The following is a 27,751-nucleotide window of genomic DNA, read 5'->3' on the forward strand; positions in this document are numbered from 1 at the left end:
CATTCGATCTATACGTGAGTATTGCTCATCAGTGTGGGATCCATACCATACACGACTGGAACAGAAAATGGAGGTAAAGACAGTGGCACATAAAGTGCCCTCCGCCACACACCGTTGGGTGTCTTGCGGAGTATAAATGTAGATGTAGAACCACACACAGGTGTCAGTTCAGGCCCTGCAAGAACGAGGTGGCTGCATCCCTTTCATACTTGACACCCAAGAAATTCCTGTCAAAATACATGTTCACCTAGGCACCATTGATGGCGCGATGATGCAGAGCTACGGGTCCAACACTATAGGTATCTATTCTAATGCTTCCCAGAATAGCACAGGGTGCATTGGTCCTAGGGATCCTAACAGGGCATGCGAGGTGCATTTAGCCGTGCATGCGATCATACCTGCCCAGCATGGCTGACACATCACCACGAAATGTTTGTCCTGCTGTGAAAATATATCTCAGGAACGTTAAACGTTCTCACTCCTAAAAGCCTTCAACATGTCTGTGCACACTCTTGAAAACACAGTTAATCATGAAAGCATTCTTGTTGTTTGGAAAGAGAGCACAGACAGGGGGAAATCAGAACAATTATGCAAACAGAATTCGAAGCACTGTCTTACAGAAGAGAAAAATGGCGAGAAATTTCGGTATACTACATACAATGACCTGGAGATGTCCTAATGCCACAGTGGTGGATGAGTGACAGCCTCCCCACCAGTGACGGATGGTCTGCTTTAACTTGTCTTTGAACACTTGTTTTTTCAGAACTTTCCACAGATACCTAGCTTCCATCTTGTTCGAATCAGTTTGTAGACACTCCTATGCCCCAGCATGAAGGGCATCCTGTGAATGAATGGAGCATTCTGATTGGCCCTTATTGAATTCACCCGTCAAACTGCTGCTGCTGCCAGTGTGAGATCACCATCTGCCATTGTTTTCTGCAGATGAGACTATCAGTGGCAAAAGTGTTTTGTACAGATCGCCATATTGCAATGGCAGTTAAATGCTGCAAAAGTGGCATACAGATCGTCAAATACAGAAAGACTCTTACTCAATTACACTTCTCTGTCACTGAGGACGGAAGCTTGACTATTAGAGTGTGAAAATCTCCAACCCAAAAATATATGACCCAGTACTGTGTCGATGTAGTGAACATACAATACATATCCTGCGCCATACAAAATCGCTGCTTTTGCGTCATGCATATAGCTATCGACTGCCAGACGCTCATACATATACCGTGAAGACTGACAGCATAGGACTCAATTACAATGCTCTACCACTGAGAATGGAAGCTTGAATATTAGAGCATGAAACTGATCTCTAACCCGGCAATATATCACCACACATAGTATCGATGTACTAAACATAATACAATTCGTATCCTGCGCCATACAAAATCGCCCCTTTTACATCATTTGCATAGCTATCGACTGCCTGACACTCGTACATATACCACAAAGACAGATAGCACTGTATATACTCCTCACTGCACTAGATATCCTTGACACAAAGACGTTTCTGTTTCTGGTCCCAACTTGCTTTTCTACACCCATCTCCAGACTCTGGGATTGCAAGAACATATGTAATTTTTCACATGGATTACCAGAATATTATACCATTTACACAATACTTCCTGTTATCAAGCAAATAGCAGTATCCTATTGATCCCTCAAGCAACATAATTACAAAGATATAGACTGGGAATTATTTCTCTACAAACCCGAAAAATTTTACCTGAGAACCCAAAAAAAAAAAAAAAGTAGAGCAAGCTGATATTTTTACTCGCAAATATTGATGTCAGTGATAACAGATTCCAAATCGTCTCTATCATTTACAGAGTCAACTAAGGTATATGTCACGTGTAGAGAACCAGCAAACGCGTCTTCCACCTGTTTTTCACCTGCTAGATGTGCACACCACATTCGATGGTCCCTCAGCTAAATAAAGGTGCGAAACGTGCAGAAGCAGTCAGCTGAATAATTTACAATGTGAGGGAATAACGGCCCAGCGACAATAAACGTCTATATTGAATCTTCTCAAATTTCCATGCGAACACGAAAGCTCTCCAACACACACTATTCGCCATTCGGCCGTCTAGACGACGACATGGTTAAGTCAGCTATATTCCTACACCCAAACGGGCCTCTCCATTTGAAAGCTCCTACCATTAGCCGGAATTGTGAATCATTCCCGCCACAGCTCACCGGTGCTGCGCACCAAGCATGCATTGACAGAATCGTCCTACCAAAGAAAACTGGCCTCGTATATATTTTATCCCAACATTTACAATTAAATATTACGATCATGATATCAACTGACCGACATTCGACAATGAGTGAAGTATCGGAAATACACACCGCTGATGACTGTGGCTCTGGAAATAGAAATATCTGTACCATTATTATGACTTGACATACTCTACCCTTTGCTATAACAGTATTCCTCGTCAGATCAATAGCTTCCTTTCGACTGGACATAGTCATTTCCTTTGCACATGTTTGAACACAAACAGTTACTTCATAAGCCTGATGCTCAAGGCGAACCTATCACACATCCCCTACTACTAAGTATAATACTTCGCCAATAAATTATTGCCAGCAATGCGAAATAGTACTGACTGAAAATCGTTGGTGGACATGTGTCATAAGCTTGTCTTGCGAGTGCTACCACCATGTCTTAGAAAGAGAGGCGTAATCATCTTGCAAGCAGCCATATTTTCAAAAAGAAAGCACTACCATATTACCATCACGAGCGGTCTTGGTTCTACAGGTGCACACAAGTATCCATGTTAAAATCTATACTGGCCTTATAAATCTACATATGGCACTACCTACGAATGATGTTTTTCCAGACAAGTGGCATGTCACCGAATATAGACGGTGACGCCAGAACAACAGTGTGCTTAACCATCATTGATGGTGCAGCCGTGTAATAAAATTACCGAATTTTTAAAGTGATTCTGCTACGAAATGTGGTATGAAACTGATATTTGCAACTCCCTCACACCACTGCCACTAGACATTTCTCCAGTATTAATGCAGTCTGTGTTCGCGCCTCTCCCTAGAATGCATCATCAGTCTACCATTAAATCGAACCTCTTTACAACTCCATCAAAACTGACCAATCCATCCATTCCATGTCATCCTTTAACGCAGATGAAAGTAAGTTTTGAGGCAGATGGTTCTCCGTCTTCCTGAAAAGCGTCAAATACAATAGTCAACTCCCGTGTATCACTGTTACCTCGACGGAAAAAAATGACTGTTTCCCTGGTTCCCTTCACTTCCATGTCGACGTTTTCACGGATTTCTCTTGCTGTCGCGTACTTGTTTCCATGTACAAATTGTCCTGCGCCAAGCAGAAGACACGCTAGTACTTCCTCAATTTCCCCGCATTTCGATGTATACTCTATCGATTATCTATATCTGTAGTAGAGATGCCCCAACACCTAGCGCTAATGCACTGATCAGTAGGTGTAATATAGCACTGTACTCGATTGTAACCAGTTGCTTCGAACCTGCATATTCCACATTTGCAGAGCATTTGCTCTGTTTTCTGTATATCCGTGTATGTGCAAGTGAGGCGCGCAGTCCGGAACCGCGCGACTGCTACGGTCGCAGGTTCGAATCCTGCCTCGGGCATGGATGTGTGTGATGTCCTTAGGTTAGTTAGGTTTAAGTAGTTCTAAGTTCTAGGGGACTGATGACCACAGCTGTTAAGTCCCATAGTGCTCAGAGCCATTTGAACCATTTTTTATGTGCAAGTGTCGCGGATGGCTCCCAGGATCCTCAGTAGCCCGAGTTAGTGCTCGAGTGCGGAACCACCGCGCATTATATCCAGAGCGATGTTGGGACGCGGATCCACAGTGTGCCAGTCTGGGATAGTGTTTGAAGGTGAAGGTGGATCCGCCACGCACAAGGTACAGAGCACATACACAGACATACATATTTCCTGTTAGAAAATGCTGCTTTGCACTTTCCGTTTGTTTTTCCTTGATGTATGTAAGCACAAACTGGTTCCTGTTCCATGATTGCGTATAGAATTATTATTAAAATACTTAATAACATATTCCCCGACATGTAAAAAAGACTGGCAGATGTACACACTTGATTCAGTAAGAACACCCAGTTTCTGAAACACTTCTACTTCTAATTACTATTCTTAGGGCTTTTTTAAGCAGTTTATTAGCTTCACTCTGTAACCATACTACAGTGGGGAATGTTAGCTCCTCATCGTCCCTACAATGGTTTCAACCTAGACCCTTAAAACCATTTCTTTAGCTTACATTTGCGTAATTTTGTCACTTTGGAATTAACTGATTAAAGGCAGCTGTTAAATTCTGACAGAATGACATTATAGTTGATGTTTAGCCTAATGAAAGCATTGGGCGAATGTGCTCTTCATTTGTCGTTAGACATCTGTGTGTGTGTGAATAATATTCGCACTATGTAGACTCTTTGCCTCAAAACTTCTAGTTTATACTGATTCTGACCCATATCTAAAAAAAGAAAAAAATGCGTACAAACAATAGGTGCAGCTGAAGAATGTATAACACCTCAATGACTATAATAGCAAAACCATAACCTATAGAAACGTTGCAGATACTGCGAAATCAAAACAGTTCAGTCGTGATCTGCTGTAAATATCTGATAGTGCCCCATTGTCAGTGTTAAGAAAGCTTTTAAACTATACACTCGTAGACTATTCAAACCTTTTTCCTAACTTTGGGCGTTTCTGTTTAACTCAGATCTCTTTTCTTTTTCAGAGTCATGGAAGTTTTCTTCAAGCTTTGTCCTCTTCTCGCCTGTAACATATTTACATGATCGTACTAACCATCTGCTACTCTCATTTACACGTAAATAAAATAACGAAATTTTGATGCTTAATATGTGCACTGCATGCACATAGGAGTATTAGTTAAGACTTGCTTTTAGCAGCCGGAAGTTCGGACAAATAGTGCCGATACGTTTCAGCAATATTTCCAAATACAGTCTAATGCTCCCCAGAATTATGGAGCCTAAGTGACCAACAACTGTATTCGACGGGCCACTAACCCTTAACTCGCGAGGTGTCGTCTCCCAGAGCGCACGAAAATTTATGACCTCGCTCTCCAAGGTCAGTTGCCATCCCTAAACTGCCAACCCTGCATTGTTTTGTTGTCAGTTGTTTATCAACTTCTTTGTTGGTTGTTGACGAGTTATTAGGACCTCCTAGATTGCGTATTGTAAAGTATGTACTTGTTTTCTTCAGTAAGATACCAAATAGTACAAAATGTGTTCGCAGGAACTTGTCGGTTCTAACTTGTCGGTTTTAACTTTCTCGAGTCTGATGAAATTGTTAGTCGCTGGGTGGAGGAAGGGGTCAGTGATACAGATAAAGGAATAGATGAAAAAAGACGACGATTTTACAATGGCCGGTGAGCACCGTTCTGCTATCTAACAAGAGGATCCTTCAGAGGAAGAACTTCATGACAACTTTGATGAGGATCTTTTTGTTTTTTCAATTAAATACTTCAGGTTTTAGTTAAAACCAAATATATTCTGAGTGCTAATAAGAAAAATATAGATCCCCGGACTGAATATCAATTTTGCAGACTTTCTTTTTGCACGTACCGAGTGGAATTTTTATGGGCTAAATCCAGTTTGATGTGAGAATTTATTGCTACAGAGATTAGTTTTTCGAAATGTAAAATTCAATTTTCTAACAGCCTTTTTATGTGCACTGTTCAAAAAACCACACAAAATTATGTGATTTTGTGTGATAAATGGTAAAGTGCAGGCTTTATTTAGCGCAGTAAAATAAACAAGGAGATTTAAACAATACTTAAATCATCGTAAAAATAAATATTGTATAACATAAATCAATAATTTCAAATGATTTGTACCTTAAGTCTCTGTTGAAACATAGTGGTCCAGATCCCATCTCGTAGCATATGTTACAGAACAGTCACCTCGTGAGTTAAGGGTGACTTGTCTGCCTACGATTTTCGAACACACATCCTGCTCCGTCACATAGAAAGACGTATTAGCGCTATCAGTTTGAAAAACGGCGCTGCGTGTAATGAATACTGCAGATGCACTGGAAACGTAAGCCCAAAACAGAGTATGTAGTCTCCTACAGGCAATTTTCAAAGCATTTATTAATATTATTTTTGATAACCGAAGTCTGGTCGCTGTGCACTGAATTGAAACCACAGAGGCGCTTTCTAAGCTATTGAGCAAATTTCCCTCGAGATATCAGAACACCTATTTAGGTGCATGAATACAGAAAATCCCTGTAACATTGTAACGATCTGAATATCCAAGTGGTAAATAGCCGAACTCTAACTGCCGTCAGTTTTATTGAAGCATGGACCAGTACTCCTAAAATCAACGTTTTAATTGTTGTACCACATAATGTGAGTTCATATGGCTCATCTGCTTAGACTGTCATTATTGAGGAACATGTAGAAAAACATGATACGTGATCTTTCTTTGATGATATGTTGTTACTTGTGGGCCCATAATTGTCATTTCGGCGAAGGTGGTGATTACATAAAATGTCAGTAGGTTGTCTACAGATAATCGCGTGGGCGTATAGAACCCCATTTGAAGAGTACAGTGAACGACCAACTGTGAGGTTCAAGTGCTGGGATTCGTACTCTGTACCGAAGGTAGCATTACTTGGAAGGAAACATCTTTGTCTCTCGAGATGTGTGTAAGTCTTTCACGTAGGAGTGACACCGTACTTTTTTCATTCTGAGGGCGATGTTCCTTACACACTTCAATGTAAACATTACCACAAAATATCGTTACTGAAATACAGAGTCAGTACTCAGAATCTTTCTCGGACGACTATGAATACAAACTGAAAGTGAAGCCCAATCCCAAGCAAACAAGAAGCACTAAAACAGAAAATTATGAGACAGCTTGAGTGGAATATAATCAAACGTTCAGCCTGCTCTTTTAATATCCCCATAAAACCTCAGAGGAATCCTAATGGAGATGTGTAACTAGTCGTAGACACCCGGACATTTAATCAGTTCATGGAAACCAAATGAGTAGCCCATTTGAAACTAAAGCAGATGTTGATGAAATTTACGAGTGCGTAATATTTCAGCTCACTTGACTTCACAAATGAACACTGACAAGTGGATATGGAGAAACTGCCTTTTTTTCCTCGAAGGTGTTACCGCTTCTGGTACTTATATTCCGCCTTCGAGTATTTCTGTCAGAATTTATAGGATCTCTGGGTTATGACTTGGGAAGAAGTCGCACGTCACCTGGTTTCACATGTAGGTGAGGCGTTGCACAGTTATGAGACTTGAAGAAAGACCTAAATTTGTTACATCGGCTGCTCCATTAATCCGAAACTAGAAAAATCGAAATTTGATCGTTTCGAATTTAAGAAATTTATTCATTACAGACAATTCAGCGAAACTGAAAGCGGTTACAAGATTCTCTATAACACGAATCCAGAGACAAAAGTAAATCGTCTTTAGGTTTGTTGTGTTGTAGATATTTCGTGGCAGAAGGTGTCCTAGTTACAGTGAGAGTGAAACATTTGCTAAAGAATGAAATTTCAGTAAATACAGTGGAATAGAAGCAAACTATAACTTATGCCAGTGGACCGTGCGGCTGGTCCCGGCAGAGGTTCGAGTCCTCCGTCGGGCATGGGTGTGTGTGTTTGTCCTTAGGATAATTTAGGTTAACTAGTGTGTAAGCTTAGGGACTGATGACCTTAGCAGTTAAGTCCCATAAGATTTCACACACATTTGAACTTATGCCAGATGACAGATTTCTAGTTGTGACAACAGTATACACTCCCAGAAGAAGAAGAAGTCCTCGCCATAGTGCCGGTATTCACGAAGTACAACTATTTACTATCAGACACAAAGTCATAATGCACACCAACCATCGTGCGTTCTCCAGTCTCTTTAAAAACTGTCTTCTGTTGTATTCCCTCAGTTTGAATTTGCTATTGTTCCTGGTACATTGCATTTGTTTATGATACATGAGTCAATATTAAAACAGCAATGGCTGTAGTAATTCACTAAGGCAGTTTCATGATCTAATGTGTTCTTTTTCTCTGTCAGCATATACATATTACTTCAGTGATGTAGGAGACTTCGGTGAAAACTAATTTTGTTTCAATAAATTATTCTCCTACTCTCCAGGAAAACTATTGTTGCTCACAGTTATATCCTAAATTTAGGATGTAAACTTCAAGTAAAATTATTTCTATTAATTATTACTTAAATTTCATTTCTTTTCAGCTATGCTTCAAACGATTGTCAATTATTTTCAACATTCGCGTGACAATAAATAAAATCCACTTTAAATAACTTCCATTCCTGCTTTCTTTCGGAAAGTTTTTCTCGAATTTCCGTTTATTAAACTTATAGTATAGATGATGGTGGTCTCAATTAGTCACCATTGGTATAATGTACAATAAACTGCAGCAAGTTACCTTCCATTATGAATGTGGGTGCACTCAACGACTGTCATAAGAGTCTCAAATGACAGAGCACAGCAATTAGTCGTCCTTTTCTTTCAGGTTTTATTAGGCAAATCTAGATTTCGGCTAGTGCCTAGTCGTTATCAGTGCACTATTTTATGGTATCAACGCATGCCCAGGTACGCCAGTCCCCTGTTGTTCGGGCTTCTGTCACAGTTAGTTCAAGACTACTGACGAATGCTAGATACTATAGTCTTGAACGAACTGTGACAGAAACCCGAACAGCAGGGGACTGACGTACTAGGACATGCATTGATACCATGAAATAGTGCACTGATAATGGCTAGGCGCTAGCCGAAATCTAGAATTGCCTAATAAAACCCGAGAGAAAAGGACGATTGATCGCTGTGCTCTATTGATAATAAGCTGCAGGTTATGACAGTCAGAGTAATGTTGAATGTTTTCTTTACATCCATTACAGGATGTGATTATAGTGGTTTACGTTTCAGCCTTTTCCTATTCTTACAATAAATAAAGCTGTGAATTAAGAAGTGTCTTAACTTATTCTGAGGGGATAATACAATAGTTAATTTATTTTTTCTAATTCGTATGCAAGTTTTTTGTGAAATGAGGCCTAAATATGGGATGCCAGTAAATATTTTCTCTTATTTATTGGTATGGCAATTTGTGTCATTGTTTTTGCGTATTTGTTGAAAGCTGTGTGTGTACTTGAAATTTCCTCAACCACACACTACTGATGAATAAGTCTTGATATTCTAGTTACATGAAAAACGATATATGTAATGGCCACCAAAAAGTTCCTACTGCTATCTGAGAGCAATACATACCACTACAGTAGTCACGCTGCACAAACATTCGCATAAGTTAATGAAACGAGATGATTAGAGCCTGCATATCGCAAAACATCACAGAGTACGTCTGTGAACAGCCCCATGAAAGCGATTAGCTCTGTTAACATATGATAGTTTCTCACTTACAGCTATCTGCCGCACTATGGCGCAGTTTCCCAAAAATGCATCTATCAGTCTAGAATGGATGCAGTAAGAAACAACCTGAAAAATTATGTAATAGTACTCCAGTATCATGCAAAGAAATTGTACTTTATGGTTATAAGACTTCTGGTGAACCACTGTGCAAAGTATCTAGAGAAGATTTACATTCATGCTAATTATTTATGGATAATTGCAGAATGTGGTGCCATACAACGTGGCACTACACAAAACTGACGCTAATAGCATAGGCACATAGGGAACACACACGACACAGATCTCTACGTCCACGGTATTGGTGTTGAGTTGAGAAAACCGTCCAGAAAGACATGTGCTACAAAACGCCACTGTTTCCTGCGCATGTACCACGACATCAATATGGGATATGATCACCATGCACATGTACATAGGCCGCACAACTGGTGGGCATACTCTTGATCAGGTGGTCGAGCAGCTGCTGGGGTATAGCCTACCATTCTTGCAGTGGGGCCGTGCGTTATCATCCATCAGAAGGAAGGTAGGACCCACCGCATCCCTGAAAATGCAGACATACTGGCGCGAAATGACGTTCCGATACACCTGACCTGTTACAGTTCCTCTGTCAAAGACATGCAGGGGTGTACGTGCACCAATCATGATCCCACCACACACCATCAAAGCACGGCCTCCGTAAAGGTCCCTTTTAATGACATTAAGGGCTTGGTATCTGGTTCCTGGTTCACACCAGATGAAAACCCGGCGAGAATCACTGTTCAGACTATACCTGGACCCGTCCATGAACATAACCTAGGACCACTATTCCAATGACCATGTACTGTGTTCTTGGCACCAGGCATTACGGGCTCTCCTGTGGGGTCAATGGAATGACCCTTGCAGGTCTCCGGGCGGATAAACCATGTCTGTTCAATCGTCTATAGACTGTGTTTCTGGAAAACTGTTCCAGTGGCTGCGGTAAGGTCCCGAGCAAGGCTACTTGCAGTTCTCCGTGGCTGTCTGCTGTCACTGATGGTGAGATATCGGTCTTCTTGTGGTGTTGTACACTGTGGACGTCCCGTACTGTAGCACCTGGACATGTTTCTTATCTGCTGGAATCGTTGCCATAAGCTTGAGATCACACTTTGTGGCACACAGCACCTGCTGTATTTGAACAGCTTCCAGTCGCCCTAGTATTCTACCCCTTATAACGTCATCAATACGTGTTCTTTGAGCCATTTTCAACACACAGTTACCATTAGCACGTCTGAAACATATGCACACTTACTCGCTGCACCGTGCTCTGACACGCACCAGCACACCTCTGCGTATGTGGACTGCTGCCAGCACCACCAAGCGACGACCGCAGGTCAAATGCACCGCATGGTCATACCCTGAGGTGATTTAAACCCACGAGGCGCCCACCAGAGCGTTGTTTCAACACGCATCAGCGTTATCCTTAATTTATGAGCATGAGTGTATTATTCCACATAAGCAGGAACACCTTCCAAACTTTACAGAAGGTTTTGTTACGAGATACTGGCAGAAGTAAAGCTGTGAGTACCGGGCGTGAGTCGTGCTTCGGTAGCTCAGTTGGTAGAGCACTTGCCCGCGAAAGGCAAAGGTCCCGAGTTCGAGTCTCGGTCGGGCACACAGTTTTAATCTGCCAGGAAGTTTCATATCAGCGCACACTCCGCTGCAGAGTGAAAATCTCATTCTGAGTAAAATGTAGTTATTGTAAGGCAGTAACCAACGCCCAAAAACTTGATAATTCGCGATCTCTTAAAGCCTACACCACTACATGTGAATAGGCGGATTTATATCGGCGCGTGGACTGATACAAATGGACGACCTGGCTAACTCCAAACTGAACATGTCTAAGTGCTGAATATAAATTGATATAATCTTACGGGTCACCAATCAACGTCCTATAGACTGTTCAAAACAACAGTGGGGATTTCATCAGAACAGGATACTTTCTCAAATTATAGCTCTGGATCGAGACACGTCTTAATTCATCAAGACACTGATCAACGAATGTAATGCAACAGTATCATGATGGTAATGGGTGACTTCCTTTAATAAGAAAGCTCAACCACCGAAGCACACAACTGGCTGTTGGCCAACGGCTCACCGAAGACGAAATTCCGTTCCAGTGGTTGAACAAAGAGTTTGCAAAAGTATCTGAACCAATACGTACTGAAGCTGGCTAGGCCAGTATCTCACATACTGTTTTAAAATAATTGTTACAGATCGGAAGAAAGTAAAATAGGTGGCGAGGGAATGAAAGAGCCAACAAACAGGCACCTCTCATTGTGTGTATAAATTACCTAATATTTTGACTGTCTAGCCATCTTTATGGAAGTGTTCTTTATTAAGTCTATCTCTGTGCTGAAGCTGTTTTCTTCTAAACTAACTGTTTGTACTCTGAGTAGCATGTCCTTAAATGCTGCAAGTTTGTAAGATATGGGAGGGCATGATGAGTTGTCTATTGTTAAACCGGTATACATGTATTCCCTGTACATACTGAACTTATGTTTCCGTTTGAGACTGATGATTTTAAAATCAAGAACATTTTAGGTTTTGTTACGAAGCATAGAGTGATTTAATAAAATACGAAGGCGTTATTACTTATACTTTCGGTTTATTGAATAGTCACGTCAACAATTTCAGAGTACGGGTAAAATTAGATTAAGAAGGATATGATGTGCCTACTGCACTCTAGACGGAGGTCCTGACAAAACCTCCATGATTAAAATTAGTTGTTAGTTGACGCTACAGCACCGGCTGCTGTGGTAGAGTGGTTCTGGGTGCTTCAGTCCGGAACCGCGCTGCTGCTACGTTCGCAGATTCGAATCCTACCTCGGGCATGGATGTGTGTGATGTCCTTAGGCTAGTTAGGTCTAAGTAGTTCTAAGTCTAGGGGACTGATGACCTCAGATGCTAAGTCCCATAGTGCTTAGAGCCATTTGTACCGTTTTTGACGCTACAGCGTATCCACATCAGCTGGCAGATGCCGCTCAGTTATAGGCGATACACAAAGACTGCTGGTGTTGGCTTAGTTCACAAGTGCTGTTACTTAAGAGTAATGTTGACAGCTGCCGTATTGTGCTCTGCCGACAACTTATTTTAAGTGAAAAGTGACTGACGCAGTCATATGAAACATTCTGCAGCCGAACCACAACCTTGTAATGTACAATGTATCGAGAAAACGGTGGTCAAGAACTTTGAGCATAACTGTTACTCACAGTCGCTTTGTTCATCGTTAAATCTAACCACTACGAGCAAATTCACAGAAAAATTTAAATTTCAGTGTTAAAAGCAAACTAATTTCACGCTTTCACTGGCTACCTGAAACTGGCCTCACTTTGGGTACACAAACTAACGCATTACCAACCGATGAGAAACCGAGCGAGGTGGCGCAGTGGTTTGACTCTGGACTCGCATTTGGGAGGACGACGGTTCAATCCTGCGTCCGGCCATCCTGATTTAGGTTTTCCGTGATTTCCCTAAATCACTCCAGGCAAATGCCGGGATGGTTCCTCTGAAAGGGCACGGCCGACTTCCTTCTCCATCCTTCCCTAACCCGATGAGACCGATGACCACGCTGTCTGGTCTCCTTCCCCCAAAAACCAACCAACCAACCGATGAGAAGAGATGGAAGGCACAGAAAATGACATAGCAAAGTATGAGAAATGAAAATGACATTAAACCAATTAATTGAGTGAAACTTTTAGAGTTTTCTGACGAAGATTTAATAATAAAAGAATTCGAACATATGACGACATTCGAACCCACAAGCTTCCACATGTCAGGAATGTATCTCAGCAGCTACATTGCGCCACTGTTCTACGGTACGCTGATTTAAAAGACCAGTCTCAACTTTGATTTCCTGCCTTCGAAAAATTCAGCAATGTCGTACCAAGTTTATCAAATGTAGGTTGTTCTCTCCAATGATAAATGTATAAGTGACGCAAAATCGTGTCATGTGTGAAGGATCCAGATTTGTTACTCTGTTCTGAATATTTGCTGCCCGGCGTTTCTAGACAAGAGGGTCTTGCTTCACTTCCTTCCTTTCCGTATTTTTCTTTATTTGTATGATGTATGGTCATTTTTGTACCTTTAATCGCGACGGCGGTTCTCCTGACTGCTTTGCAAATCAAGAAGAGCGGTCCCCAATTTCCGTCTCCCTTTCAAAGTATTCCACACACTGCACACGATTTTTTGAGATTGTCCTTTAAACGCAATTCCTTGTCTAGCCTGCTTTGATGTGTTTGCATCCCATCTGCCCCTTTCACTTCGCATTTCATCAGACATAATAACCAACAATACACACACACACACACACACACACACACACACACACACACCAATGGTAACTAAATAATACGTTTCATGCATTGCATTAGCAAAACTATGAAAGTGGACTGATAATTTGTTGTGGCAGACTGGCAATAGCGAACTGTTCGGACGTGACGTTGAGCGCTCTGAATAAAGACGGACTGGTTTAAGGCTAGGGACGACAAGCTAAGATGGCGTCAGGGGCACCACAATTTTAAGATTCCTATGCAGGTCGTTTCACAACTGGTAGCTACCACTTGTTACGCAAGGTTCAGAGGCGCGCCTTAGAGCAAAATTTGTATCCAGTGCATATTACAGTTAACAGTGAAAAGTGACAGCGGTGAAGGTGGGAGTTCTTTATTGGCCTACTGGAGATGACTGGAGAAGAGTACGGAATGTCTAACTCACTGTGATGGGACGAGGTCCATGAAAATGTTCAAATATATGTTCCGAAAGTGCTCCTTTTCATTCCAAGCATCACGTCTTCACTTGGAGACTAACTACCACATAGTTTTTCATGACAATTGCTTAATTTTTTAGGGAGAATCTTATTTGTTGGTTCGTTGCTGAAACTTTTTTTCTGGAACTGTCATTAGCTCAGCTGCTTTTTATTGTTTATTATTTTGTTTATCTGTATTTCAGTCTTTGCGACTAGTTTCAGGTCGCAGCCTCATTCTCAAATACTCATCTACGTTGGTGTCTCCTGACCCATCGACTAACTTACTTGACATCATTACCGGTTAACATTCAGACAATTGCGTAGATCCTGCCACATAGCGAGTAAAGAAAAACAAACTGTCTAGTGCAAAAACTGGTTGTCGCAAATTCTCAACCTCTCAAACGTAATATACACTCCTGGAAATGGAAAAAAGAACACATTGACACCGGTGTGTCAGACCAACCATACTTGCTCCAGACACTGCGAGAGGGCTGTACAAGCAATGATCACACGCACGGCACAGCGGACACACCAGGAGCCGCGGTGTTGGCCGTCGAATGGCGCTAGCTGCGCAGCATTTGTGCACCGCCGCCGTCAGTGTCAGCCAGTTTGCCGTGGCATACGGAGCTCCATCGCAGTCTTTAACACTGGTAGCACGCCGCGACAGCGTGGACGTGAACCGTATGTGCAGTTGACGGACTTTGAGCGAGGGCGTATAGTGGGCATGCGGGAGGCCGGGTGGACGTACCGCCGAATTGCTCAACATGTGGGGCGTGAGGTCTCCACAGTACATCGATGTTGTCGCCAGTGGTCGGCGGAAGGTGCACGTGCCCGTCGACCTGGGACCGGACCGCAGCGACGCACGGATGCACGCCAAGACCGTAGGATCCTACGCAGTGCCGTAGGGGACCGCACCGCCACTTCCCAGCAAATTAGGGACACTGTTGGTCCTGGGGTATCGGCGAGGACCATTCGCAGCCGTCTCCATGAAGCTGGGCTACGGTCCCGCACACCGTTAGGCCGTCTTCCGCTCACGCCCCAACATCGTGCAGCCCGCCTCCAGTGGTGTCGCGACAGGCGTGAATGGAGGGACGAATGGAGACGTGTCGTCTTCAGCGATGAGAGTCGCTTCTGCCTTGGTGCCAATGATGGTCGTATGCGTGTTTGGCGCCGTGCAGGTGAGCGCCACAATCAGGACTGCATACGACCGAGGCACACAGGGCCAACACCCGGCATCATGGTGTGGGGAGCGATCTCCTACACTGGCCGTACACCACTGGTGATCGTCGACGGGACACTGAATAGTGCACGGTACATCCAAACCGTCATCGAACCCATCGTTCTACCATTCCTAGACCGGCAAGGGAACTTGCTCTTCCAACAGGACAATGCACGTCCGCATGTATCCCGTGCCACCCAACGTGCTCTAGAAGGTGTAAGTCAACTACCCTGGCCAGCAAGATCTCCGGATCTGTCCCCCATTGAGCATGTTTGGGACTGGATGAAGCGTCGTCTCACGCGGTCTGCACGTCCAGCACGAACGCTGGTCCAACTGAGGCGCCAGGTGGCAATGGCATGGCAAGCCGTTCCACAGGACTACATCCAGCATCTCTACGATCGTCTCCATGGGAGAATAGCAGCCTGCATTGCTGCGAAAGGTGGATATACACTGTACTAGTGCCGACATTGTGCATGCTCTGTTGCCTGTGTCTATGTGCCTGTGGTTCTGTCAGTGTGATCATGTGATGTATCTGACCCCAGGAATGTGTCAATAAAGTTTCCCCTTCCTGGGACAATGAATTCACGGTGTTCTTATTTCAATTTCCGGGAGTGTAGGATGATTCGTAAAGAAAGAACATGTTTTAGCTGTTTATTATAGACAAACTTTGAAAAATAGAAACACTTAGGGCATGCCACTGGACACAGGAAGGTTCTAGGTCTTATGTTCGCGCATACACTCTACATGAGCGCCATGCGTTGATCGAGGAACATGGAAATGATAGTTCACTTGATTCCACACACGAATCAACAGGTCCATAATTATTGAATCGAAAGCCTGAACAGTCTCTCAACTCAAAGAATAGCTATCACAGACGAAAGATTCTATCTTTCATGGATTCCCACAGAAAAAAATCACAGGGTGTTAGGTCTCGTGACCTTGAAGCAATGAACAATACTTCGTTGTCCACCTCTTCCAATCCAACGTTGTGGGATGGTGGTGTTAAGATAACGCCGCACTTCAAATCGAAAGTGAGGTGGGCGCCGTAATGCGTAACAGTGAAATCGTTGGAATTTACGTGAATCTGAGGAAATCGTTCTGCAACACGTCCACGTATGACTTTCTTGCCACAGTTACCTCGGCAAAAAGAAAGACCCATAAAGTTTTGAGCAGAAACGGTAGAAAACACATTTAGTTCTAGTGAGTCTCTTTCATGCTCGGCGACGACGCCAGGATTTTCTGTACCCATATTCTCACATTAGGGCGATTTACTTTACCCTTTAGATGAAACGTCGATTTGTCCAAAAAGATGTGTCGTTTGGAAAACGTGTGTTCTGCTTTATTCGGGAGAAATGAAATGCAAGATTCGTACCTTCTGATATGGTAGCCAGTTCTTAACTGCTACAGTAAGTGCAACTTATGAGGCTGCATATACAGGCGTTGTTTCAGATCAGTCCACACCATTGTCTGAGGACGTAATGAAATGAAACACATACAACCATCATTTGGATGTTTTATTGTATTAGAAGCAGTTTTCATAACTCAGTACACCTTCAGGCTTTAGTTGACGCTGAGGGAGTAAACTCAAACCGTATTGACCCCATCATTGGCCAACATCTATGAACTGGCTTACGCAGAATACAGCAAAAGCGATGTTTTTATGCAACCATGAACTGCAGTTGGTAGCTGGTAGTTGATGGTTGCAGACACAACATAGCTTTTACATTATTCTTCAGAAGTCAGTTCATAGAAGGTGACGACTGGTGGGATCGTCTATATGATTGGAGTTCACCCACTCAGCGTCAGTTAAGGCCTGAAGGTGGTGTGCTGAATCACGGAAACTGGTTCATTATAATGAAATAACATCAAAACATCGGCTGCATGTGTTTCATTTTATAACGTAAGCGAATGGCCGAAGTAACGCAGACCATCAGAATGGCTCTGAGCACTATGGGACTTAACTTCTGAAGTCATCAGTCCCCTAGAACGTAGAACTATTTAAACCTAACTAACCTACGGACATCACACACGTCCATGCCCGAGGCAGGATTCGAACCTGCGACCGTAGCGGTCGCGCGGTTCAAGACTGTAGCGCCTAGAACCGCTCGGCCACTCCGGCCGGCGCAGACCATCAATCACAAGGATGGACATACAGAAAATTGTTTGATGTAGTGGAAGTTCCTGGCCTGCCCGTCTTGGGGACTTCCGAGGGCTCCATGTGATCGTATTTCGGATACGCTCGACATTTTCATCAGACGTGTGTGGCCGACCAGTGCTCTTCCCTTTGCATACACAACCAACTTTCAAGAATTATTTGTGCCACTCATATATGTGCTTGGCAGAGATGGCCTCTTGCCGTATCGATGGCGGAATGCACTTTGCGCTCGAACGATAGCTCGACTTCGTGCGAATTCCAACACAAAATAATTTCTCTTGTGGTGCCGTCGCCATTTTGCTATAAACAAACAACAGCAGAGCTGTGTGAAAACTTTGAACCTTCCTCTGTCCTGTGACAAGCGCAGTGTGTCTCTTTTACAGTTCATAATAAAGAATTAAAAATTGTTTTTTCTCTTTGGATAATCCAATACAAATAATGGAGCGTAGCTGTGGAACTGCTTTTCCCAGTAAAGTACCGCAAAGCGTCTGAAGGAGATTTTTGCATCTTGCTATCAGAAGGACTAAGTCGTCGGTACTGATCCTAGAGTAGTGGTACTCTGGCCCGAGATGTACTGGCAGCTGAGAAAGGAGCGCAGAGCGGCCCTGGACTGACGACCGGCGCACAATCTGGCCATCTTTAGTGGCGGGGCACCCAAGCGTGCGTACTTTTACGTCGCCGCCCACGCGCGCGCATCCCGGCGCAGTGCCGGCACCCACGCGCCCCCTCCCAGCGGGGAGGCTAACAGCCGTCCATTACCCGCGCCGGCCGACGTCTCGCAACATCTCAGCCGCTGACGGACGCCCGCTGCGGACTGACGCGCGCCGCCCGCCGCTATCTCCTGCAGGTGCACGCCTGCACGCCGCACCTTATGGTCCCTGCTGCCCACTGACTGCCTTAAAAGTCCCGGGGAAAACTCTGTAACGGGTGGTAAGCTATTAAAATAAGACAGTCTGCTAACATGTGCGCTTCAAAAAGCCAGCCGGTACCCGTTAGCAGTAATGGCGTTTCTTCAGGTCTCCCCTTTCTGTATTTCTAGACTGCTATTAAACGGTGCTTTCAAATCTTTCGGCTAGATCGAACTTCGTTCCCGAACATTAACTCTGGCGTTGCAGCACAACCGTTACAAATGCAACACGGGGGTGTTTATATATCTCACTGTGTCTCTTCGGAGAAATACTCTCGCCCACTGTGATACCATTCATACGTGCCAAGAAGTTTTTCCATTCTCCGTCTTAAATTCAGCTGTATGCCGTGTTAATTATCACCTTCAAAACAATGAAATTCGGTAATTAATGAAATACTTTTCAGTGCTTCAGTAACTTTTTACTAATACTTATTAGCACGAAGCGTTTCGGTAACATGCCGTCATCATCAGATATATTACAGTATATGTACATTAATCTGAAGTGCATGAGGTTTGTCAGCAGCTCGTGGTCGTGCGGTAGCGTTCTCGCTTCTCACGCCCGGGTTCCCGGCTTCGATTCCCGGCGGGGTCAGGGATTTTCTCTGCCTCGTGATGAGTGGGTGTTGTGTGATGTCGTTAGGTTAGTTAGGTTTAAGTAGTTTTAAGTTCTAGGGGACTGTTGACCATAGATGTTAAGTCCCATTGTGCTCAGAGCCATTTGAACCATTTTGCATGAGGTGTGTCTGCTGGTTGTGCCACTGAATTTATTTTCCAAAACTTAAATTTTTTCTAGTATATAACTTAAGGTCTATTCTCCTCGGTCAATCTATAAATTAAGCGACTTTTGGAATATTACTTGGAAAAATTAATGAAGCAATCAAAGTAAATCTTTTGCACATTATTTACTGATTCTTGGGTAGCATTTTCTAATTTTTAATGAATTCTGTCATCAATGGGCTCCCATCTGAGGAGTTACAGCTGCTCTGTCCAAAATGAGGTACGTCCATAACGGCAGCCTGCAAATCTAATCTGGAATAAAAAACAAATAGTATTCTTCTGTAGTATATTTCGCACGGAGTAATAACAAAGTTTTCTTAAATTATTACAAAATAATTATGCAGCGGACGTTTGAAACATAGATGTAGTTTTGTCGTGTGTTTTTGGTCACCGTTTTTCTTTAGTAGCTAATGGATAAGTTAAAATAAAACAAATTGCGCCTATAACTCAGTGCGAACATGCCGCAGGAGTAAATCAGCCAAATTTCAGAAAGACAGCTTTAATAGTGCACCCACAATCCATTCCGTCAGCCTGAGCTCCTACGGGAATAAAAAATCTGCGAGTAGGGAGCTAATATGTGGGAGGTCGTTGCAGAGCTGCGAGTAGGAAATTGGGAATCAGGGTCTGACGGAAAGCCTGTCCGAGTGGCCGAGACAGTTAAGGCAGCCGTTCCAGAGAAGTGGACTATCCGGATTCGAGTCCTGGTTCGACACAAATTTCCGACTCTCGCCGTTGCATTGCCAGAATGCCCTGCGCGGCTGGACCCCTATTATTCATGTAGAAGCAAAACCGCCCAGTAAATATGGGTACGAAAACTAGTCCATTGCGACGTACTACATTGTGGTATATTGTCCTAGGTAGCACAAATGTATTCACAATGGGGACTACTCTATTAAGACCCCCATCTAGTTGGCTTCAAATTCCAACTAGGACAATATGTGATACTGAAGTCAGAGGCGGCTCTAAATACACATTCCCAACTACCTCGCAGACACGTTGTTTCCGGACTCATGTTTATCGGAACGTTTTTGCTTCTACTGTCGTATACTTTGCAACGTGTGAGCTGCTGCTGTTAATTGTAAGCCTCCATTAATACGTACTTTGCGCTAGGCTCATCTGACGCCACTTTCCGTTAGGCGCCCCAAGCGGTCATTTCTGTAGCTAGGGCCTTGAAACCGCCCATCGTGTTGTTCGCTTTCAGACTCTGAGAACTAGCGACAGCAAGATACCCCTGTTTATCAACGGACTGCGATAATTTGTTTTGGCTCTTCTAGCTGCGTGCTTCGGTACTGTGCCGCTGCATTTCAATGTTTAGCGACACTACAGGCATGTAACTGTAAACAAACAGAAATTAATAACGGTACGTAACGTTATTTTTTCGAGGTGACAGTCACAGCTTTATAACGGCCCTTTGTGTATACTAGCCTTACAAGTAAATACAAATTGTTGTTAATAATGTTACGGTAATATAACCAGTATTCTCGTCACTGCATCCGTAAAAAATGTGAGATTAGTGGGAATCCAGTTTTCTGAGCCTGTTTACGTTAAAATTGTTGCTGGCATAATTGTCTGTGGGCCTTTGGTTTTTCAAGGTTTTTAATGCAAGTTACTGTCATTTACTCTCTTTCAATAAAGTTTTAAACCAAGCAACTTGCTAACTTCAGCAACCGAATAAGGCAACTGTAGAATTTCAAGATGACATGAATATGAAACTTATTTGAGTAGTACGTTGTAGCTGTACCCTATGAACGCGAAAAGATTGTGAGTGGCGTACCAGTGTCGAAATGTATCGAATACCTGATTCACATTTTCTAATATTTTTATTTCCTTCACAGTATGCTTCTCTAACTAGAGATTACATGTGCAGTAGTATATCAAATCAGATGTAAGTGCGAAATTTTGTCACTGTCCTCTTATGGGAGGAGGCAGGCATTTCCCTTCTGTCTATGAAAATGTTATTAAGCCAGTTCTGGGTTGACTTGCATTTAATGTGTAATCTGAACCACGACGTAAGTTTAGATATACATGATCTAGCTGGGGTACCCGGCTTCGCTTATGGAGTTGATATGAGATTGTGTAATAGTTGGAATAAAAGGATTGAAATGTCCAAACGTAGGATGAACAAAGGATAGGAGACGTGGAAGGGCGACCCAAGGCTGAGCACATTATTTTTCCCTAAGAAATTACAAATTTATTTCAAAATATGCCAGCAATCATAATGATAATTAAAACCGCAATCTTCTCTTGCACCTGATATATAATAATGAACACCAAGTTTCTCTTACATAAGCAGTGTTAAAGACAGGATAAATATAAATTTAAACAACAAGCTTCACTTACAAAACAATTTTAAAACGGAGGAGCTACAGTTGAAATAACTACTGTTTATCACAATAAGTAGGCCGAAGATAGCGCTGCCACCGCAGAGGCCACTCTTAAAAATCAGTAGACAACAAGCTAGCCAACCAAAATTTTAAATGGCCCTAAGGCCCTTAAATAAATCCCACGCAAGTGTAAAGTGGAATTAAGTAAAAATTCCTAAATTAAATTATACAACAACCAACAAGAATCAGTCCTTTGAAAAAGAGGACAAAGGTAAGCCTCGTAATCTTGCAATGAGTTGGAAAAAGTGTGCAGCCAAGTTAGGCCAAGCTGACTATCAAGAGCAGTGAATTACAGATGGAATTTAAACGTTCAAAAACTTAAGTACAGTAAATGTTTGTAAACTCTAGTACAGAAAGCAGATTCTTATCTTCGTTCCGTTAAACCACAAGACAGGGCAAGCTCGAAAAGGCAGTTAATGAAAAACACATATTAAATAGAATATGCAGAAAACTTAACTTGTTTAGCAGCTGCAGATGGAGTCAAAACTCCATCGAGAGCTAACGGCCACCAGGGAGGCCGTCCAGGTACAAGCACAGGCCGAAATACTGAAATACGTACACGCGGACAAGCGCAGCGTCAATTACGTCATGTCTCAGAACTCAACGCTGTCAAGAAAGTACTTAACCCTAAGTTAAGTGAATAAATCTCACAACTTTTAATTATAAGGCGAAATTTCGATTACAATACTAAAACTGTTATTATAAAACGATAAAACACATATGATGACCAGTAGCAAATTTAGCAAACATGGAATGCTCTTTTGAAACTACATAATAATAGATAGAAGCTTACCTGCGTGACCCGGACTTTAGGCTTAACATTTACAGATAAGATTGAGGTTGCAGACCCTGAAGATTTAAACCCATCTAAACCAAATTTATAAAAACATTAGTTTAAAACATCAAAAGCTGATTCAACGTTGCTCAAAACTTACGACAGATAAGAAATGACTTAAAGCTAGGGAACAACAAATTGAAACATCAGCGCACATTAAGTACCGCCGGCCAGGTTCAAATGGCTCTGAGCACTATGGGACTCAACTGCTGTGGTCATCAGTCCCCTAGAACTGAGAACTACTTAAACCTAACTAACCTAAGGACATCACACACATCCATGCCCGAGGCAGGATTCGAACCTGCGACCGTAGCAGTCGCACGGTTCCGGACTGCGCGCCTACAATCGCGAGACCACCGCGGCCCCGCCGGCAGAATTGGGCAGATCTGTTCAAAGACAAGTTTATCACTTCATTCAGTGGCCCGTCTAAGCAAACATCATGTAACCCAAGGCTAACTTGGAGGTTCTAACAGACCAACTGCCTATACAACACTTCCTATACACACATAAACGTAAATTACTTATCAAATCAAAATAGATTACAGTAACGCAAGCAAACCTTACCTTTCAAACTCCACAGGCGAGGTTCACTGAGGAAATAAACACAGCACGCACGATTTCTTTAGTACTCCCTATTCCATCTTTCAAAGCACTGTTCCGCCCGTCTACATCCAAACAGCACACGGCCAGAGCATTCCAGAAGGCAAATTGCTGGTGCACCCTCCATCCAAAACCCATAAATCAGCCACAATGGATGCTGTCGTGCATACGGCTCCGTATACAAAAAAGAGACCTCAATGGTCACCATGTCAACAGACTGGCCTCTCTGTCCGTATCTGCTGCTGCCTCGTACCAACACCAGCTCGCCAACCGTGGCACTCTTCCCACTTTCTCCTCGCTCGCAAACAGCGATAAACCGAGCGAATCAACGCGGCACTTGCGCGTCCTACCGGGACGCGAGTCGGAAGATCCAAAGATAGCACAACGCCACCACAGCTCAGGGATAAACTTTAAAGTATGAAACACAAAAAATTATTGAAAACCTATTATAACTATTTACAACTTGTTAAAATATAAGAGATAAAAATATTTTACTGGAAACATATTGTAACTATTTACGATACTTGTTTCCAAACAACTTCTTTTATTTACGTACAAATTTTTCGAATTTCCTACTCGAGAGCACGCTACGTACAGTTGACCGTGAGAGAAGCAGGAGTTTATGAGGTTGACGCCGCAGTATTTTAAAGTTCGTCCTTGCACTTGGTTAAGTATAGACCGATATGCTAATCTGATTGGAAATTGCAGTCTTTTAAATCGGAATGGCACTTCAGTGGAGATTAGTGGTATTCTGGTGATAAATAATGTGTGTCCTTTGCACTTTCCAGTCGTAAGTTCGGCTTCGATGATGTTATTCGATAGCTATTTGACGATCATCCTTGTTCCATTACGTAGATTTCGTGATTTGAGATTACTGAGTAATATGATCGGAGACCCAACTCTATGTTGAAGGTAGTGTAATGGCATTCCTGGTACTTTGCAAAGAGTTAAGAAATTCTCCAGGGAAATTCCTACTTTCTTCAACGTTTACCATCGTGTCGATCGATTTGTATATTCTCTCTTTACTGGGAATCTTCTATGGAATATTAAAGTTGATATCGTGGACAATATTATATTTAGCTGCCAAAATTGCCCTTTCAAACAACAGCCATTATATGTACAAATTATATATATATATATATATATATATATATATATATATATATATATATATATATATATATGTATACAAATTTTTCGAATTTCCTACTCGAGAGCAAGCTACGTACAGTTGACCATGAGAGAAGCAGGATAAATTTGATCGCTGAGTTCATTTTCAGCAGTGACTATGTACAAACTCAGAAATCACTGTTGAATTTAATGAGTCCGATTGTCTGCTCAGTAGGATATGTGCTTTCGCCTATTTGTAAAAGTTGTTGGGCATAATGTTTTGCTGTTTCGTCGCTCGATAGTACAAATCTCATATTTTTTGTTAGTCGCAGTTTTTGCATGTGTGGCCGCAGACGTGATTTTTTTTTAAGCATACATTGATCTCTTCTGCTGGTATTGACTTGGGAATAACTGGAAATGTTTGTCGCAAATCTCCTGAAAATGTGAGTAGAGCTTCTCCCTTCACTTCAGAGTTTTCTAGCAAGTCTTATGATATTCTGCCCATGGCTTCCAGTGATCTTTTATGTACCTTTATGCATTCGTCCCAGAAGATAATTTTAGCTTGCTTTGGAAGTTCGCCCCGTCCAGATGCTCTTGAGATTATACATAGCGGGAATTATTCTTCGGCTATATTCAACGGTCTTTGTGGGGCTGAACCGGCAGTTCGTCCTCCTGCCAGAAGTGTGGCTGCAATGTCGGATGATACCACTGCAGGTGTGATGTATTGTTTAGCACGGATTTCCACCAGCAATAGGTTTATTAGAAACATTTCCCCGGTGCCGCCGGGTGCCTCCAAGCAAATAATTCCACCAGTGTTGTTGTTGATCCGGTCATGATAATGTTTTGAATTTCCTTTTGATTTTCATTGAGGAGGGATTCTGAGCGATGTATTGAGGCAGTTCGCTGATGTAGCTTTTTTCGTATGTAATTTCGAAGTTTAGCACACGGATAGCATCTTTTCGTGGTGCTTGCGTCCCAAATTGTAACAAGTCTGGTTGTTTACTTACCTCACAAAAATCTTCGTTACTCGAATACAGCGAGCGCCAATACTGCCAGCTAAATAAATGATTCTAACTACTGAAGGCACTAACTACTGATAGGCACAGTTAGCAAATGAAAGAGTTTGATAGAGAACAAACAATGCACTTACCTTAATAATGTTCAAAAGTCATTATATTTATTTCAGTTCATGACATTCAGTCTCACAAATTTCGTTTTTCTGACGGACACACGTCCAGATCGTCCGCTCTCAAAACTCTGCCATCTCTCTTCCCACATCCACCACTGCTGGCGGCTTACCTCCAACTGCACAACGCTACGCGCTATTCACATCCAACTGTCCAAGACTACACAAGCGAATATTCCAACAATGAGTCCAACCAGCCACAGACTGCACGCAGCACAGTCAGTGATGCCGGCCGAAGTGGCCGTGCGGTTAAAGGCGCTGCAGTCTGCCACCGCAAGACCGCTACGGTCGCAGGTTCGAATCCTGCCTCGGGCATGGATGTTTGTGATGTCCTTAGGTTAGTTAGGTTTAACTAGTTCTAAGTTCTAGGGGACTAATGACCTCAGCAGTTGAAATGGCTCTGAGCACTATGGGACTCAACTGCTGAGGTCATTAGTCCCCTAGAACTTAGAACTAGTTAAACCTAACTAACCTAAGGACATCACAAACATCCATGCCCGAGGCAGGATTCGAACCTCTCAGCAGTTGAGTCCCATAGTGCTCAGAGCCATAGTGCTCAGAGCAACAGTCAGTGATTTTCATACAGAGCGCTACGTGGCGTTACGAACATAAAAACCTAAACAGCCTATTTACATGCTTGTGGATTAGGAACTTCAGCTTGCCTAATTTCGTCGACATCCATGGAATGAATTCTGTCGTCTAGCCATATAGGATTGTGTGAGTGAGGCAGTCCTCGTTTTTGCCACGTACATCCAGCATCTAACGGTTCCGAGGATGTGGTATTTTGCGATGACTTCAATAAGTATCACTTGTCTTTGTCTGAAAACCTGGGCTATTATGTAGTGTCGCGGCATGGGAGCTTGTCAGTGTCTTAGCTGTTCTATTATTTCTGGCTACGACGAGTGAATGTTATGAAAAAGTTAGATCGTCCACATTTTGTTATATAGGTCATGGCATCTCGAATGTATTCGTGCATGTATCTCGGACATGGATGAAGATGGTAAGATTACCATTGTTCCAATTTCTTCAATGTTCCCGTCATTTGTTTTTGCGTCTCGAAAGTGAATGTATTCTTCCGAGCAAAATTTCTTCTGATTCAGCCTCACGTAAAGCATCCGTTCCGCTTCTATTTTTGCGTACATACCTACCAGGAATTTCTGGAGTAAATGGCGAGTGTGGAGAATGTGATTTTATATTTCATTGTCTCTTATCATTAAGCGGTAAGCATACAACTCCTTAGAAGTGACTTTTTTGTCTGTTTCTAGATCTGTTTCAGGCTAGATTTGTTTCACATTAAAGTGATACCCGTCCTGTCCGTGCAGAAATCGATATTGGAGGCTATTATATGAACGGTGTGTCTTTGCAGTGCGTTGTAGTCCTCCTCTTCTTCGTTGTGCAATTATGCCATGGCCAGTGATTTCATTGTTCACAATTACGATGGCGACTTCGTCTGTCTGAGGTGCATTACGCCGGCGTTCGTGTTCTGAAGATGGTCTTTCGTTGGCTCGAATTATAACATTGTAGTCATCAGAAATGATTCTGTCTAGTGCTGTTTTGAGTATGTGAACCAATCGATTGTATTTGTGTAAGATCCTCTGTACATCTTGGACTACTTCTTGTCCTACTCCACTGATATTTGTGCATCGTTGCTCAATTTCTGTTCCTTCACTTCCAATGAAATGTAGTTGATACTTGCCGAAATTTATGGTCTTCGTTGAGTAGTGATAGTAGTGGTTCCATGTCGTGATTGATGTGTCCTTGCCTGGAAAAAAGAAGCATAATCGATTTCATCTCTGTTAGTGTTGATCGAAATGACATCGAAAGAATTCATTTAGAAGCAGGCGTTGTACCCTTTGATATTTTGAAGAGTGTGTTTCTATTCTGGATTTTCCCCGGTCATGTATTATAAAAATTCCTGTGGAGGTGTTTCCAATGGTGGTAATCCAATTTTTCAATTCATGCAACACTGTAATCCTGGTGTTTCTCTACCGAAGATTTTGCGTTTCAGAATTGGCAGGTCTTGTCCATTTATCAGATTGTGTTTGTGTTCCTTATATTCTTTCGTCGGGTAGTAGTGGAAATCTTCGTTTGTTCGGTTCTTGTGGTGTCACCGCCAGACACCACACTTGCTAGGTGGTAGCCTTTAAATCGGCCGCGGTCAGTTAGTATACGTCGGACCCGCGTGTCGCCACTATCAGTGATTGCAGACCGAGCGCCGCCACACGGCAGGTCTAGAGAGACTTCCTAGCACTCGTCCTAGTTGTACAGCCGACTTTGCTAGCGATGGTTCACTGACAAATTACGCTCTCATTTGCCGAGACGATATTTAGCATAGCTTTCAACTACGTCATTTGCTACGACCTAGCAAGGCGCCATTATCA

This window comes from Schistocerca americana, chromosome 2 (assembly GCF_021461395.2).
Source record: "Schistocerca americana isolate TAMUIC-IGC-003095 chromosome 2, iqSchAmer2.1, whole genome shotgun sequence".
Lineage (NCBI taxonomy): Eukaryota > Metazoa > Arthropoda > Insecta > Orthoptera > Acrididae > Schistocerca > Schistocerca americana.